The following is a 12,027-nucleotide window of genomic DNA, read 5'->3' as shown; positions in this document are numbered from 1 at the left end:
TATTATTTTATAATTTTTTTGTGTGCACTTCATAGGCATGTTAGATAAAGGTCCTTAGATTGCGTGTAGAATGTTTCATGCAAATTGCAAAAAAAATCCTAGAATAAAAACGGGTTTAAGCGTTTTACAAACTGCTCAAAATTATATAGCGCCCCCCTTTGGCCATTTGGGGTAAGATTGGTTTCAGTGATATTTGAACTAACCCTCTACACTATTTTGTCATGAAAATGTGACTTTGCATGTATGTTTTAGAGGCAGAAGAATAATTTGCATAAAAATGCAATATTGTTTGAATTATTTAAAAAAGCATGTTTCAATGTTAAAGAAATCCGATCTGACAGATCTTTAGATATTGGTCCAAAGTTCACGTAAAAAAAGTTTTGTGCACGTGACGCGAAAATTCCAGAATAAAAGCGGGTTTACGCATTTTACAAACTGCTCAAAATGGCGGAAAATTGAAGGGCGGAGCTTACTTAACAACGACACATATGTCTTCCGCTTGAGTCAAAGCACGCGTGTAACAAGTTGCATGTCTTCAAACGAAACGAGTCATGACTTATGCCCGTTTGAAGTTTTAATTTTCAGACGCTTCGTATAGCGCCCCCCTTTGGCCGATTGGAATAAAATTGGTTTCAGTGATACTTTGACTAACCCTCCACATCTTTGCCAAATGCCATGAACGTGTAACTTTGCATGTATGATTTAGAGGCCAAAGAATAATTTGCATAAAACCGCAATATTGATTAAATTATTAAAAAATTATATTTCACTTTAAAAAAAATCTGGTTGATCAATCTGACCGTATTGGTCCAAAGTTCATGTGAAAAAAGTTTTGTGCGCGTAACGCAAAAATCCCAGGAGGAGATAGATTTTTACTGTTTTTTATATAATTCAAAATTCTGGGGGATCTAAAGGTCAGAGGTCAAAAGTCAGAGCGTAAAAGTTGTTCGGCATGAGGAGACGCATACGTGTATACAGGTTTCATGACTGTACGTATAACAGAGCATGAGCTCTATCTGTTCAAAGTTCGCACTTTCGAAGGCTTCCTACAGCGCCACCATTTGGCCGATTGCTGTAAAAAATAATAGCACACTTCGCCACTGTAAGCTGAACACATTGATGTTTTTATTTTCATTTTCTGTCTAAGTATGTAGGAGTAGAAAGGAACCGAAGTTTTGAGGAGAACTTGATATGACGGTTAGATATTGTCACTAGAAAAATATTGTTCCTTCGAAACAATTGTGGGCTCGCTTCAAGCCGGAAAACAATGGCTATAAAAGTACAAAATGTCAAGATCGCAGGCAGTGCTCTCTTTGACGTTACTGACGTCAACGATTGGTCCATTTTGTTCCAAAAATGTGTTGTGCAAAAGTTGACCCGCTGGTGGCGCTATAACAGGCCAATGTAAGAAGGGTGGTATCTGTTCCTTGACCTATTGGGAATGTGCTTGCAAGATTTCACGCACATTGCAGGCTGTGTTCATGATTTGAGGTGTTTTTGGCTTTGGCCACTTTATCGCTGCTTGCAGCTATATTCATTATTATAATTTTTTTGTGTGTGTGCACTTCATAGGCATATTAGATAAAGGTCCTTAGATTGTGTGTAGAATGTTTCATGCAAATTGCAAAAAAAAATCCTAACGGGTTTAAGCGTTTCACAAACTGCTCAAAATGATATAGCGCCCCCCTTTGTTCAATTGGGGTAAGATTGGTTTTAGTGATATTTGGACTAACACTCTACATCTTTGCCAAATGCCATGAACATGTTACTTTGCATGTATGATTTAGAGGCAGAAGAATAATTTGCATAAAACTGCAATATTCATTGAATTTATTTAAAAAAGCATGTTTCAATTTTAAAGAAATCCGATCTGACAGATCTTTAGATATCGGTCCAAAGTTCACGTAAAAAAAGTTTTGTGCACGTGGAGCGAAAATTCCAGAATAAAAGCGGGTTTACGCGTTTTACAAACTGCTCAATATGGCGGAAAATCGAAGGGCGGAGCTTACTTAACAACGACACAGATGTCTTCCGCTCGAGTCAAAGCACGCGTGTAACAAGTTGCATGTCTTCAAACAAAACGAGTCATGACTTATGCCCGTTTGAAGTTTGAATTTTCAAACGCTTCGTATAGCGCCCCCCTTTGGCCGATTGGAATAAAATTGGTTTCAGTGATACTTTGACTAACCCTCCACATCTTTGCCAAATGCCATGAACGTGTAACTTTGCATGTATGATTTAGAGGCCGAAGAATAATTTGCATAAAACCGCAATATTGATTGAATTATTAAAAAATTATATTTCACTTTAAAAAAAATCTGGTTGATCAATCTGACCGTATTGGTCCAAAGTTCATGTGAAAAAGGTTTTGTGCACTTGATGCGAAAATCCCAGGAGGAGATAGATTTTTACTGTTTTTCATATAATTCCGAATTGTGGGAGACCTAAAGGTCAGAGGTCAAAAGTTAGAGGGTAAAAGTTGTTCGGCATGAGGAGACGCATACGTGTATACAGGTTTCATGGCTGTAACTAAAACACAGCATGAGCTATACCTGTTCAAAGTTCGCACTTTCGAAGGCTTCCTACAGCGCCACCATTTGGCTGATTGCTATAAAAAATAATAGCGCACTTCACCACTGTAAACTGAACACATTGATGTTTTTATTTTCATTTTCTCACTAAGTATGTAGGAGTAGAAAGGAACCGAAGTTCCCGTCTACTGTCTGACTGACTGATAGATAAATAATGACAATATCTAAAGTGTGCTCGCCTTATAGGCGAGCCCACAACTAGAAAAATATTGTTCCTTCGAAACAATTGTGGGCTCGCTTCAAGCCGGAAAACAATGGCTATAAAAGTACAAAATGTCAAGATCGCAGGCAGTGCTCTCTTTGACGTTACTGACGTCAAAGATTGGTCCATTTTGTTCGAAAAATGTGTTGTGCAAAAGTTGACCCGCTGGTGGCGCTATAACAGGCCAATGTAAGAAGGGTGGTATCTGTTCCTTGACCTATTGGGAATGTGCTTGCAAGATTTCACACCCATTGCAGGCTGTGTTCATGATTTGAGGTGTTTTTGGCTTTGGCCACTTTATCGCTGCTTGCAGCTATATTCATTATTATTTTTTATTTTTTTGTGTGTGTGCACTTCATAGGCATATTAGATAAAGGTCCTTAGATTGTGTGTAGAATGTTTCATGCAAATTGCAAAAAAAAAAATCCTAATGGGTTTAAGCGTTTCACAAACTGCTCAAAATGATATAGCGCCCCCCTTTGGCCAATTGGGGTAAGATTGGTTTTAGTGATATTTGGACTAACACTCTACATCTTTGCCAAATGCCATGAACATGTTACTTTGCATGTATGATTTAGAGGCAGAAGAATAATTTGCATAAAACTGCAATATTCATTGAATTTATTTAAAAAAGCATGTTTCAATTTTAAAGAAATCCGATCTGACAGATCTTTAGATATCGGTCCAAAGTTCACGTAAAAAAGAGTTTTGTGCACGTGGAGCGAAAATTCCAGAATAAAAGCGGGTTTACGCGTTTTACAAACTGCTCAAAATGGCGGAAAATCGAAGGGCGGAGCTTACTTAACAACGACACAGATGTCTTCCGCTCGAGTCAAAGCACGCGTATAACAAGTTGCATGTCTTCAAACGAAACGAGTCATGACTTATGCCCGTTTGAAGTTTGAATTTTCAAACGCTTCGTATAGCGCCCCCCTTTGGCCGATTGGAATAAAATTGGTTTCAGTGATACTTTGACTAACCCTCCACATCTTTGCCAAATGCCATGAACGTGTACCTTTGCATGTATGATTTAGAGGCCGAAGAATAATTTGCATAAAACCGCAATATTGATTAAATTATTAAAAAATTATATTTCACTTTAAAAAAAATCTGGTTGATCAATCTGACCGTATTGGTCCAAAGTTCATGTGAAAAAAGTTTTGTGCACTTGACGCGAAAATCCCAGGAGGAGATAGATTTTTACTGTTTTTCATAGACCTAAAGGTCAGAGGTCAAAAGTTAGAGGGAAAAAGTTGTTCGGCATGAGGAGACGCATAAGTGTATACAGGTTTCATGGCTGTATGTATAACACAGCATGAGCTATACCTGTTCAAAGATCGCACTTTCGAAGGCTTCCTACAGCGCCACCATTTGGCCGATTGCTATAAAAAATAATAGCACACTTCGCCACTGTAAACTGAACACATTGATGTTTTTATTTTCATTTTCTCACTAAGTATGTAGGAGTAGAAAGGAACCGAAGATCCCGTCTACTGATTGCCTGATAGATAAATAAATAATGACAATATCTAAAGTGTGCTCGCCTTATAGGCGAGCCCACAACTAGAAAAATATTGTTCCTTCGAAACAATTGTGGGCTCGCTTCAAGCCAGAAAACAATGGCTATAAAAGTACAAAATGTCAAGATCGCAGGCAGTGCTCTCTTTGACGTTACTGACGTCAAAGATTGGTCCATTTTGTTCCAAAAATGTGTTGTACAAAAGTTGACCCACTGGTGGCGCTATAACAGGCCAATGTAAGAAGGGTGGTATCTGTTCCTTGACCTATTGGGAATGTGCTTACAAGATTTAACGCACATTGCAGGCTGTGTTCATGATTTGAGGTGTTTTTGGCTTTGGCCACTTTATCGCTGCATGCAGCTATATTCATTATTATTATTATTTTTGTGTGTGTGCACTTCATAGGCATATTAGATAAAAGTCCTTAGATTGTGTGTAGAATGTTTCATGCAAATTGCAAAAAAAAAAATCCTAACGGGTTTAAGCGTTTCACAAACTGCTCAAAATGATATAGCGCCCCCCTTTGGCCAATTGGGGTAAGATTGGTTTTAGTGATATTTGGACTAACACTCTACATCTTTGCCAAATGCCATGAACATGTTACTTTGCATGTATGATTTAGAGGCAGAAGAATAATTTGCATAAAACTGCAATATTCATTGAATTTATTTAAAAAAGCATGTTTCAATTTTAAAGAAATCCTATCTGACAGATCTTTAGATATCGGTCCAAAGTTCACGTAAAAAAAGTTTTGTGCACGTGGAGCGAAAATTCCAGAATAAAAGCGGGTTTACGCGTTTTACAAACTGCTCAAAATGGCGGAAAATCGAAGGGCGGAGCTTACTTAACAACGACACAGATGTCTTCCGCTCGAGTCAAAGCACGCGTGTAACAAGTTGCATGTCTTCAAACGAAACGAGTCATGACTTATGCCCGTTTGATGTTTGAATTTACAAACGCTTCGTATAGCGCCACCCTTTGGCCAATTGGAATAAGATTGGTTTCAGTGATATTTTGACTAACCCTCTACATCTTTGCCAAATGCCATGAACGTGTAACTTTGCATGTATGATTTAGAGGCCGAAGAATAATTCGCATAAAACCGCAATATTGATTGAATTATTAAAAAATTATATTTCACTTTAAAAGAAATCCGCCGAGACTAGTTTGACCGTATTGGTCCAAAGTTCATGTGAAAAAGGTTTCGTGCGAGTAACGCAAAAATCCCAGGAGGAGATAGATTTTTACTGTTTTTCATATAATTCCAAATTGTGGGAGATCTAAAGGTCAAAAGTCAGAGCGTAAAAGTTGTTCGGCATGAGGAGACGCATACGTGTATACAGGTTTCATGACTGTACGTATAACAGAGCATGAGCTCTACCTGTTCAAAGTTCGCACTTTCGAAGGCTTCCTACAGCGCCACCATTTGGCCGATTGCTGTAAAAAATAATAGCACACTTCGCCACTCTAAGCTGAACACATTAATGTTTTTATTTTCATTTTCTCACTAAGTATGTAGGAGTAGAAAGGAACCGAAGTTTTGAGGAGAACTTGATATGACAATATCAAGTTCTCACTAGAAAAATATTGTTCCTTCGAAACAATTGTGGGCTCGCTTCAAGCCAGAAAACAATGGCTATAAAAGCACAAAATGTCAAGATCGCAGGCAGTGCTCTCTTTGACGTTACTGACGTCAAAGATTGGTCCATTTTGTTCCAAAAATGTGTTGTGCAAAAGTTGACCCGCTGGTGGCGCTATAACAGGCCAATGTGAGAAGGTTGGTATCTGTTCCTTGACCTATTGGGAATGTGCTTGCAAGATTTCACGCACATCCCAGGCTGTGTTCATGATTTGAGGTGTTTTTGGCTTTGGACACTTTATCGCTGCTTGCAGCTATATTTATTATTATTATTTTATAAATTTTTTGTGTGCACTTCATAGGCATGTTAGATAAAGGTCCTTAGATTGCGTGTAGAATGTTTCATGCAAATTGCAAAAAAAATCCTAGAATAAAAACGGGTTTAAGCGTTTTACAAACTGCTCAAAATTATATAGCGCCCCCCTTTGGCCATTTGGGGTAAGATTGGTTTCAGTGATATTTGAACTAACCCTCTACACTATTTTGTCATGAAAATGTGACTTTGCATGTATGTTTTAGAGGCAGAAGAATAATTTGCATAAAAATGCAATATTGTTTGAATTATTTAAAAAAGCATGTTTCAATGTTAAAGAAATCCGATCTGACAGATCTTTAGATATCGGTCCAAAGTTCACGTAAAAAAAGTTTTGTGCACGTGACGCGAAAATTCCAGAATAAAAGCGGGTTTACGCGTTTTACAAACTGCTCAAAATGGCGGAAAATTGAAGGGCGGAGCTTACTTAACAACGACACAGATGTCTTCCGCTTGAGTCAAAGCACGCGTGTAACAAGTTGCATGTCTTCAAACGAAACGAGTCATGACTTATGCCCGTTTGAAGTTTGAATTTTCAGACGCTTCGTATAGCGCCCCCCTTTGGCCGATTGGAATAAAATTGGTTTCAGTGATACTTTGACTAACCCTCCACATCTTTGCCAAATGCCATGAACGTGTAACTTTGCATGTATGATTTAGAGGCCGAAGAATAATTTGCATGAAACCGCAATATTGATTGAATTATTAAAAAATTATATTTCACTTTGAAAAAAATCTGGTTGATCAATCTGACCGTATTGGTCCAAAGTTCATGTGAAAAAGGTTTTGTGCACTTGACGCGAAAATCCCAGGAGGAGATAGATTTTTACTGTTTTTCATATAATTCCGAATTGTGGGAGACCTAAAGGTCAGAGGTCAAAAGTTAGAGGGTAAAAGTTGTTCGGCATGAGGAGACGCATACGTGTATACGGGTTTCATGGCTGTACCTCAAACACAGCTTGAGCTATACCTGTTCAAAGTTCGCACTTTCGAAGGCTTCCTACAGCGCCACCATTTGGCCGATTGCTGTAAAAAGTAATAGCACACGTCGCCACAGTAAGCTGAACACATTGATGTTTTTATTTTCATTTTCTCACTAAGTATGTAGGAGTTGAAAGCGGACAAAGTATTGAGGAGAACTTGATATGCTCTGGTTGATAGATAAATAATGACAATATCTAAAGTGTGCTCGCCTTATAGGCGAGCCCACAACTAGAAAAATATTGTTCCTTCGAAACAATAGTGGGCTCGCTTCAAGCCGGAAAACAATGGCTATAAAAGCACAAAATGTCAAGATCGCAGGCAGTGCTCTCTTTGACGTTACTGACGTCAAAGATTGGTCCATTTTGTTCCAAAAATGTGTTGTGCAAAAGTTGACCCGCTGGTGGCGCTATAACAGGCCAATGTGAGAAGGTTGGTATCTGTTCCTTGACCTATTGGGAATGTGCTTGCAAGATTTCACGCACATCCCAGGCTGTGTTCATGATTTGAGGTGTTTTTGGCTTTGGACACTTTATCGCTGCTTGCAGCTATATTTATTATTATTATTTTATATTTTTTTTGTGTGCACTTCATAGGCATGTTAGATAAAGGTCCTTAGATTGCGTGTAGAATGTTTCATGCAAATTGCAAAAAAAAATCCTAGAATAAAAACGGGTTTAAGCGTTTTACAAACTGCTCAAAATTATATAGCGCCCCCCTTTGGCCATTTGGGGTAAGATTGGTTTCAGTGATATTTGAACTAACCCTCTACACTATTTTGTCATGAAAATGTGACTTTGCATGTATGTTTTAGAGGCAGAAGAATAATTTGCATAAAAATGCAATATTGTTTGAATTATTTAAAAAAGCATGTTTCAATGTTAAAGAAATCCGATCTGACAGATCTTAAGATATCGGTCCAAAGTTCACGTAAAAAAAGTTTTGTGCACGTGACGCGAAAATTCCAGAATAAAAGCGGGTTTACGCGTTTTACAAACTGCTCAAAATGGCGGAAAATCAAATGGCGGAGCTTACTTAACAACGACACAGATGTCTTCCGCTTGAGTCAAAGCACGCGTGTAACAAGTTGCATGTCTTCGAACGAAACGAGTCATGACTTATGCCCGTTTGAAGTTTGAATTTTCAGACGCTTCGTATAGCGCCCCCCTTTGGCCGATTGGAATAAAATTGGTTTCAGTGATACTTTGACTAACCCTCCACATCTTTGCCAAATGCCATGAACGTGTAACTTTGCATGTATGATTTAGAGGCCGAAGAATAATTTGCATAAAACCGCAATATATATTGAATTATTAAAAAATCATTATTTAACGTACAAACTTCTCACCACATAGCCTGTGTAGATATAGGTTCAAAGTTCATGTGAAAAAAGTTTTGTGCACTTGACGCGAAAATCCCAGGAGGAGATAGATTTTTACTGTTTTTCATATAATTCCGAATTGTGGGAGACCTAAAGGTCAGAGGTCAAAAGTTAGAGGGTAAAAGTTGTTCGGCATGAGGAGACGCATAAGTGTATACAGGTTTCATGGCTGTATGTATAACACAGCATGAGCTATACCTGTTCAAAGATCGCACTTTCGAAGGCTTCCTACAGCGCCACCATTTGGCCGATTGCTATAAAAAATAATAGCACACTTCGCCACTGTAAACTGAACACATTGATGTTTTTATTTTCATTTTCTCACTAAGTATGTAGGAGTAGAAAGGAACCGAAAATCCCGTCTACTTACTAGATAAATAAATAAATAATGACAATATCTAAAGTGTGCTCGCCAGGTACTGGCGAGCCCACAACTAGAAAAATATTGTTCCTTCGAAACAATTGTGGGCTCGCTTCAAGCCAGAAAACAATGGCTATAAAAGTACAAAATGTCAAGATCGCAGGCAGTGCTCTCTTTGACGTTACTGACGTCAAAGATTGGTCCATTTTGTTCCAAAAATGTGTTGTGCAAAAGTTGACCCGCTGGTGGCACTATAACAGGCCAATGTAAGAAGGGTGGTATCTGTTCCTTGACCTATTGGGAATGTGCTTGCAAGATTTCACGCACATTGCAGGCTGTGTTCATGATTTGAGGTGTTTTTGGCTTTGGCCACTTTATCGCTGCTTGCAGCTATATTCATTATTATTATTTTTTTTGTGTGTGTGCACTTCATAGGCATATTAGATAAAGGTCCTTAGATTGTGTGTAGAATGTTTCATGCAAATTGCAAAAAGAAATCCTAACGGGTTTAAGCGTTTCACAAACTGCTCAAAATGATATAGCGCCCCCTTTTGGCCAATTGGGGTAAGATTGGTTTTAGTGATATTTGGACTAACACTCTACATCTTTGCCAAATGCCATGAACATGTTACTTTGCATGTATGATTTAGAGGCAGAAGAATAATTTGCATAAAACTGCAATATTCATTGAATTTATTTAAAAAAGCATGTTTCAAGTTTAAAGAAATCCAATCTGACAGATCTTTAGATATCGGTCCAAAGTTCACGTAAAAAAAGCTTTGTGCACGTGGAGCGAAAATTCCAGAATAAAAGTGGGTTTACGCGTTTTACAAACTGCTCAAAATGGCGGAAAATCAAAGGGCGGAGCTTACTTAACAACGACACAGATGTCTTCCGCTTGAGTCAAAGCACGCGTGTAACAAGTTGCATGTCTTCAAACGAAACGAGTCATGACTTATGCCCGTTTGAAGTTTGGATTTTCAAACGCTTCGTATAGCGCCCCCCTTTGGCCGATTGGAATAAAATTGGTTTCAGTGATACTTTGACTAACCCTCCACATCTTTGCCAAATGCCATGAACGTGTAACTTTGCATGTATGATTTAGAGGCCGAAGAATAATTTGCATAAAACCGCAATATTGATTGAATTATTAAAAAATTATATTTCACTTTAAAAGAAATCCGCCGAGACTAGTTTGACCGTATTGGTCCAAAGTTCATGTGAAAAAAGTTTCGTGCGCGTTATGCAAAAATCCCAGGAGGAGATAGATTTTTACTGTTTTTCATATAATTCCAAATTGTGGGAGACCTAAAGGTCAGAGGTCAAAAGTTAGAGGGTAAAAGTTGTTCGGCATGAGGAGACGCATAAGTGTATACAGGTTTCATGGCTGTACGTATAACACAGCATGAGCTATACCTGTTCAAAGATCGCACTTTCGAAGGCTTCCTACAGCGCCACCATTTGGCCGATTGCTGTAAAAAATAATAGCACACTTCGCCACTGTAAGCTGAACACATTGATGTTTTTATTTTCATTTTCTCACTAAGTATGTAGGAGTAGAAAGGAACCGAAGTTTTGAGGAGAACTTGATATGACGGTTAGATATTGTCACTAGAAAAATATTGTTCCTTCGAAACAATTGTGGGCTCGCTTCAAGCCGGAAAACAATGGCTATAAAAGCACAAAATGTCAAGATCGCATGCAGTGCTCTCTTTGACGTTACTGACGTCAAAGATTGGTCCATTTTGTTCCAAAAATGTGTTGTGCAAAAGTTGACCCGCTGGTGGCGCTATAACAGGCCAATGTGAGAAGGTTGGTATCTGTTCCTTGACCTATTGGGAATGTGCTTGCAAGATTTCACGCACATCCCAGGCTGTGTTCATGATTTGAGGTGTTTTTGGCTTTGGACACTTTATCGCTGCTTGCAGCTATATTTATTATTATTATTTTATAATTTTTTTGTGTGCACTTCATAGGCATGTTAGATAAAGGTCCTTAGATTGCGTGTAGAATGTTTCATGCAAATTGCAAAAAAAATCCTAGAATAAAAACGGGTTTAAGCGTTTTACAAACTGCTCAAAATTATATAGCGCCCCCCTTTGGCCATTTGGGGTAAGATTGGTTTCAGTGATATTTGAACTAACCCTCTACACTATTTTGTCATGAAAATGTGACTTTACTTGTATGTTTTAGAAGCAGAAGAATAATTTGCATAAAAATGCAATATTGTTTGAATTATTTAAAAAAGCATGTTTCAATGTTAAAGAAATCCGATCTGACAGATCTTTAGATATCGGTCCAAAGTTCATGTAAAAAAATGTTTTGTGCACGTGACGCGAAAATTCCAGAATAAAAGCGGGTTTACGCGTTTTACAAACTGCTCAAAGTGGCGGAAAATCGAAGGGCGGAGCTTACTTAACAACGACGCAGATGTCTTCCGCTTGAGTCAAAGCACGCGTGTAACAAGTTGCATGTCTTCAAACGAAACGAGTCATGACTTATGCCCGTTTGAAGTTTGAATTTTCAAACGCTTCGTATAGCGCCCCCCTTTGGCCGATTGGAATAAAATTGGTTTCAGTGATACTTTGACTAACCCTCCACATCTTTGCCAAATGCCATGAACGTGTAACTTTGCATGTATGATTTAGAGGCCAAAGAATAATTTGCATAAAACCGCAACATATATTGAATTATTAAAAAATCATTATTTAACGTACAAACTTCTCACCACATAGCCTGTGTAGATATAGGTTCAAAGTTCATGTGAAAAAAGTTTTGTGCGCTTAACTAAAAAATCCCAGGAGGAGATAGATTTTTACTGTTTTTCATATAATTCCGAATTGTGGGAGACCTAAAGGTCAGAGGTCAAAAGTTAGAGGGTAAAAGTTGTTCGGCATGAGGAGACGCATAAGTGTATACAGGTTTCATGGCTGTATGTATAACACAGCATGAGCTATACCTGTTCAAAGATCGCACTTTCGAAGGCTTCCTACAGCGCCACCATTTGGCCGATTGCTGTAAAAAGTAATAGCACACTTC

The sequence above is a fragment of the Nannobrachium achirus genome, assembly GCF_963921795.1.
Source record: "Nannobrachium achirus genome assembly, chromosome: 24".
NCBI classification, from domain to species: Eukaryota; Metazoa; Chordata; class Actinopteri; order Myctophiformes; family Myctophidae; genus Nannobrachium; species Nannobrachium achirus.
The sequence above is the reverse complement of the archived record's forward strand: the minus strand, read 5'-3'. Positions refer to the sequence as shown.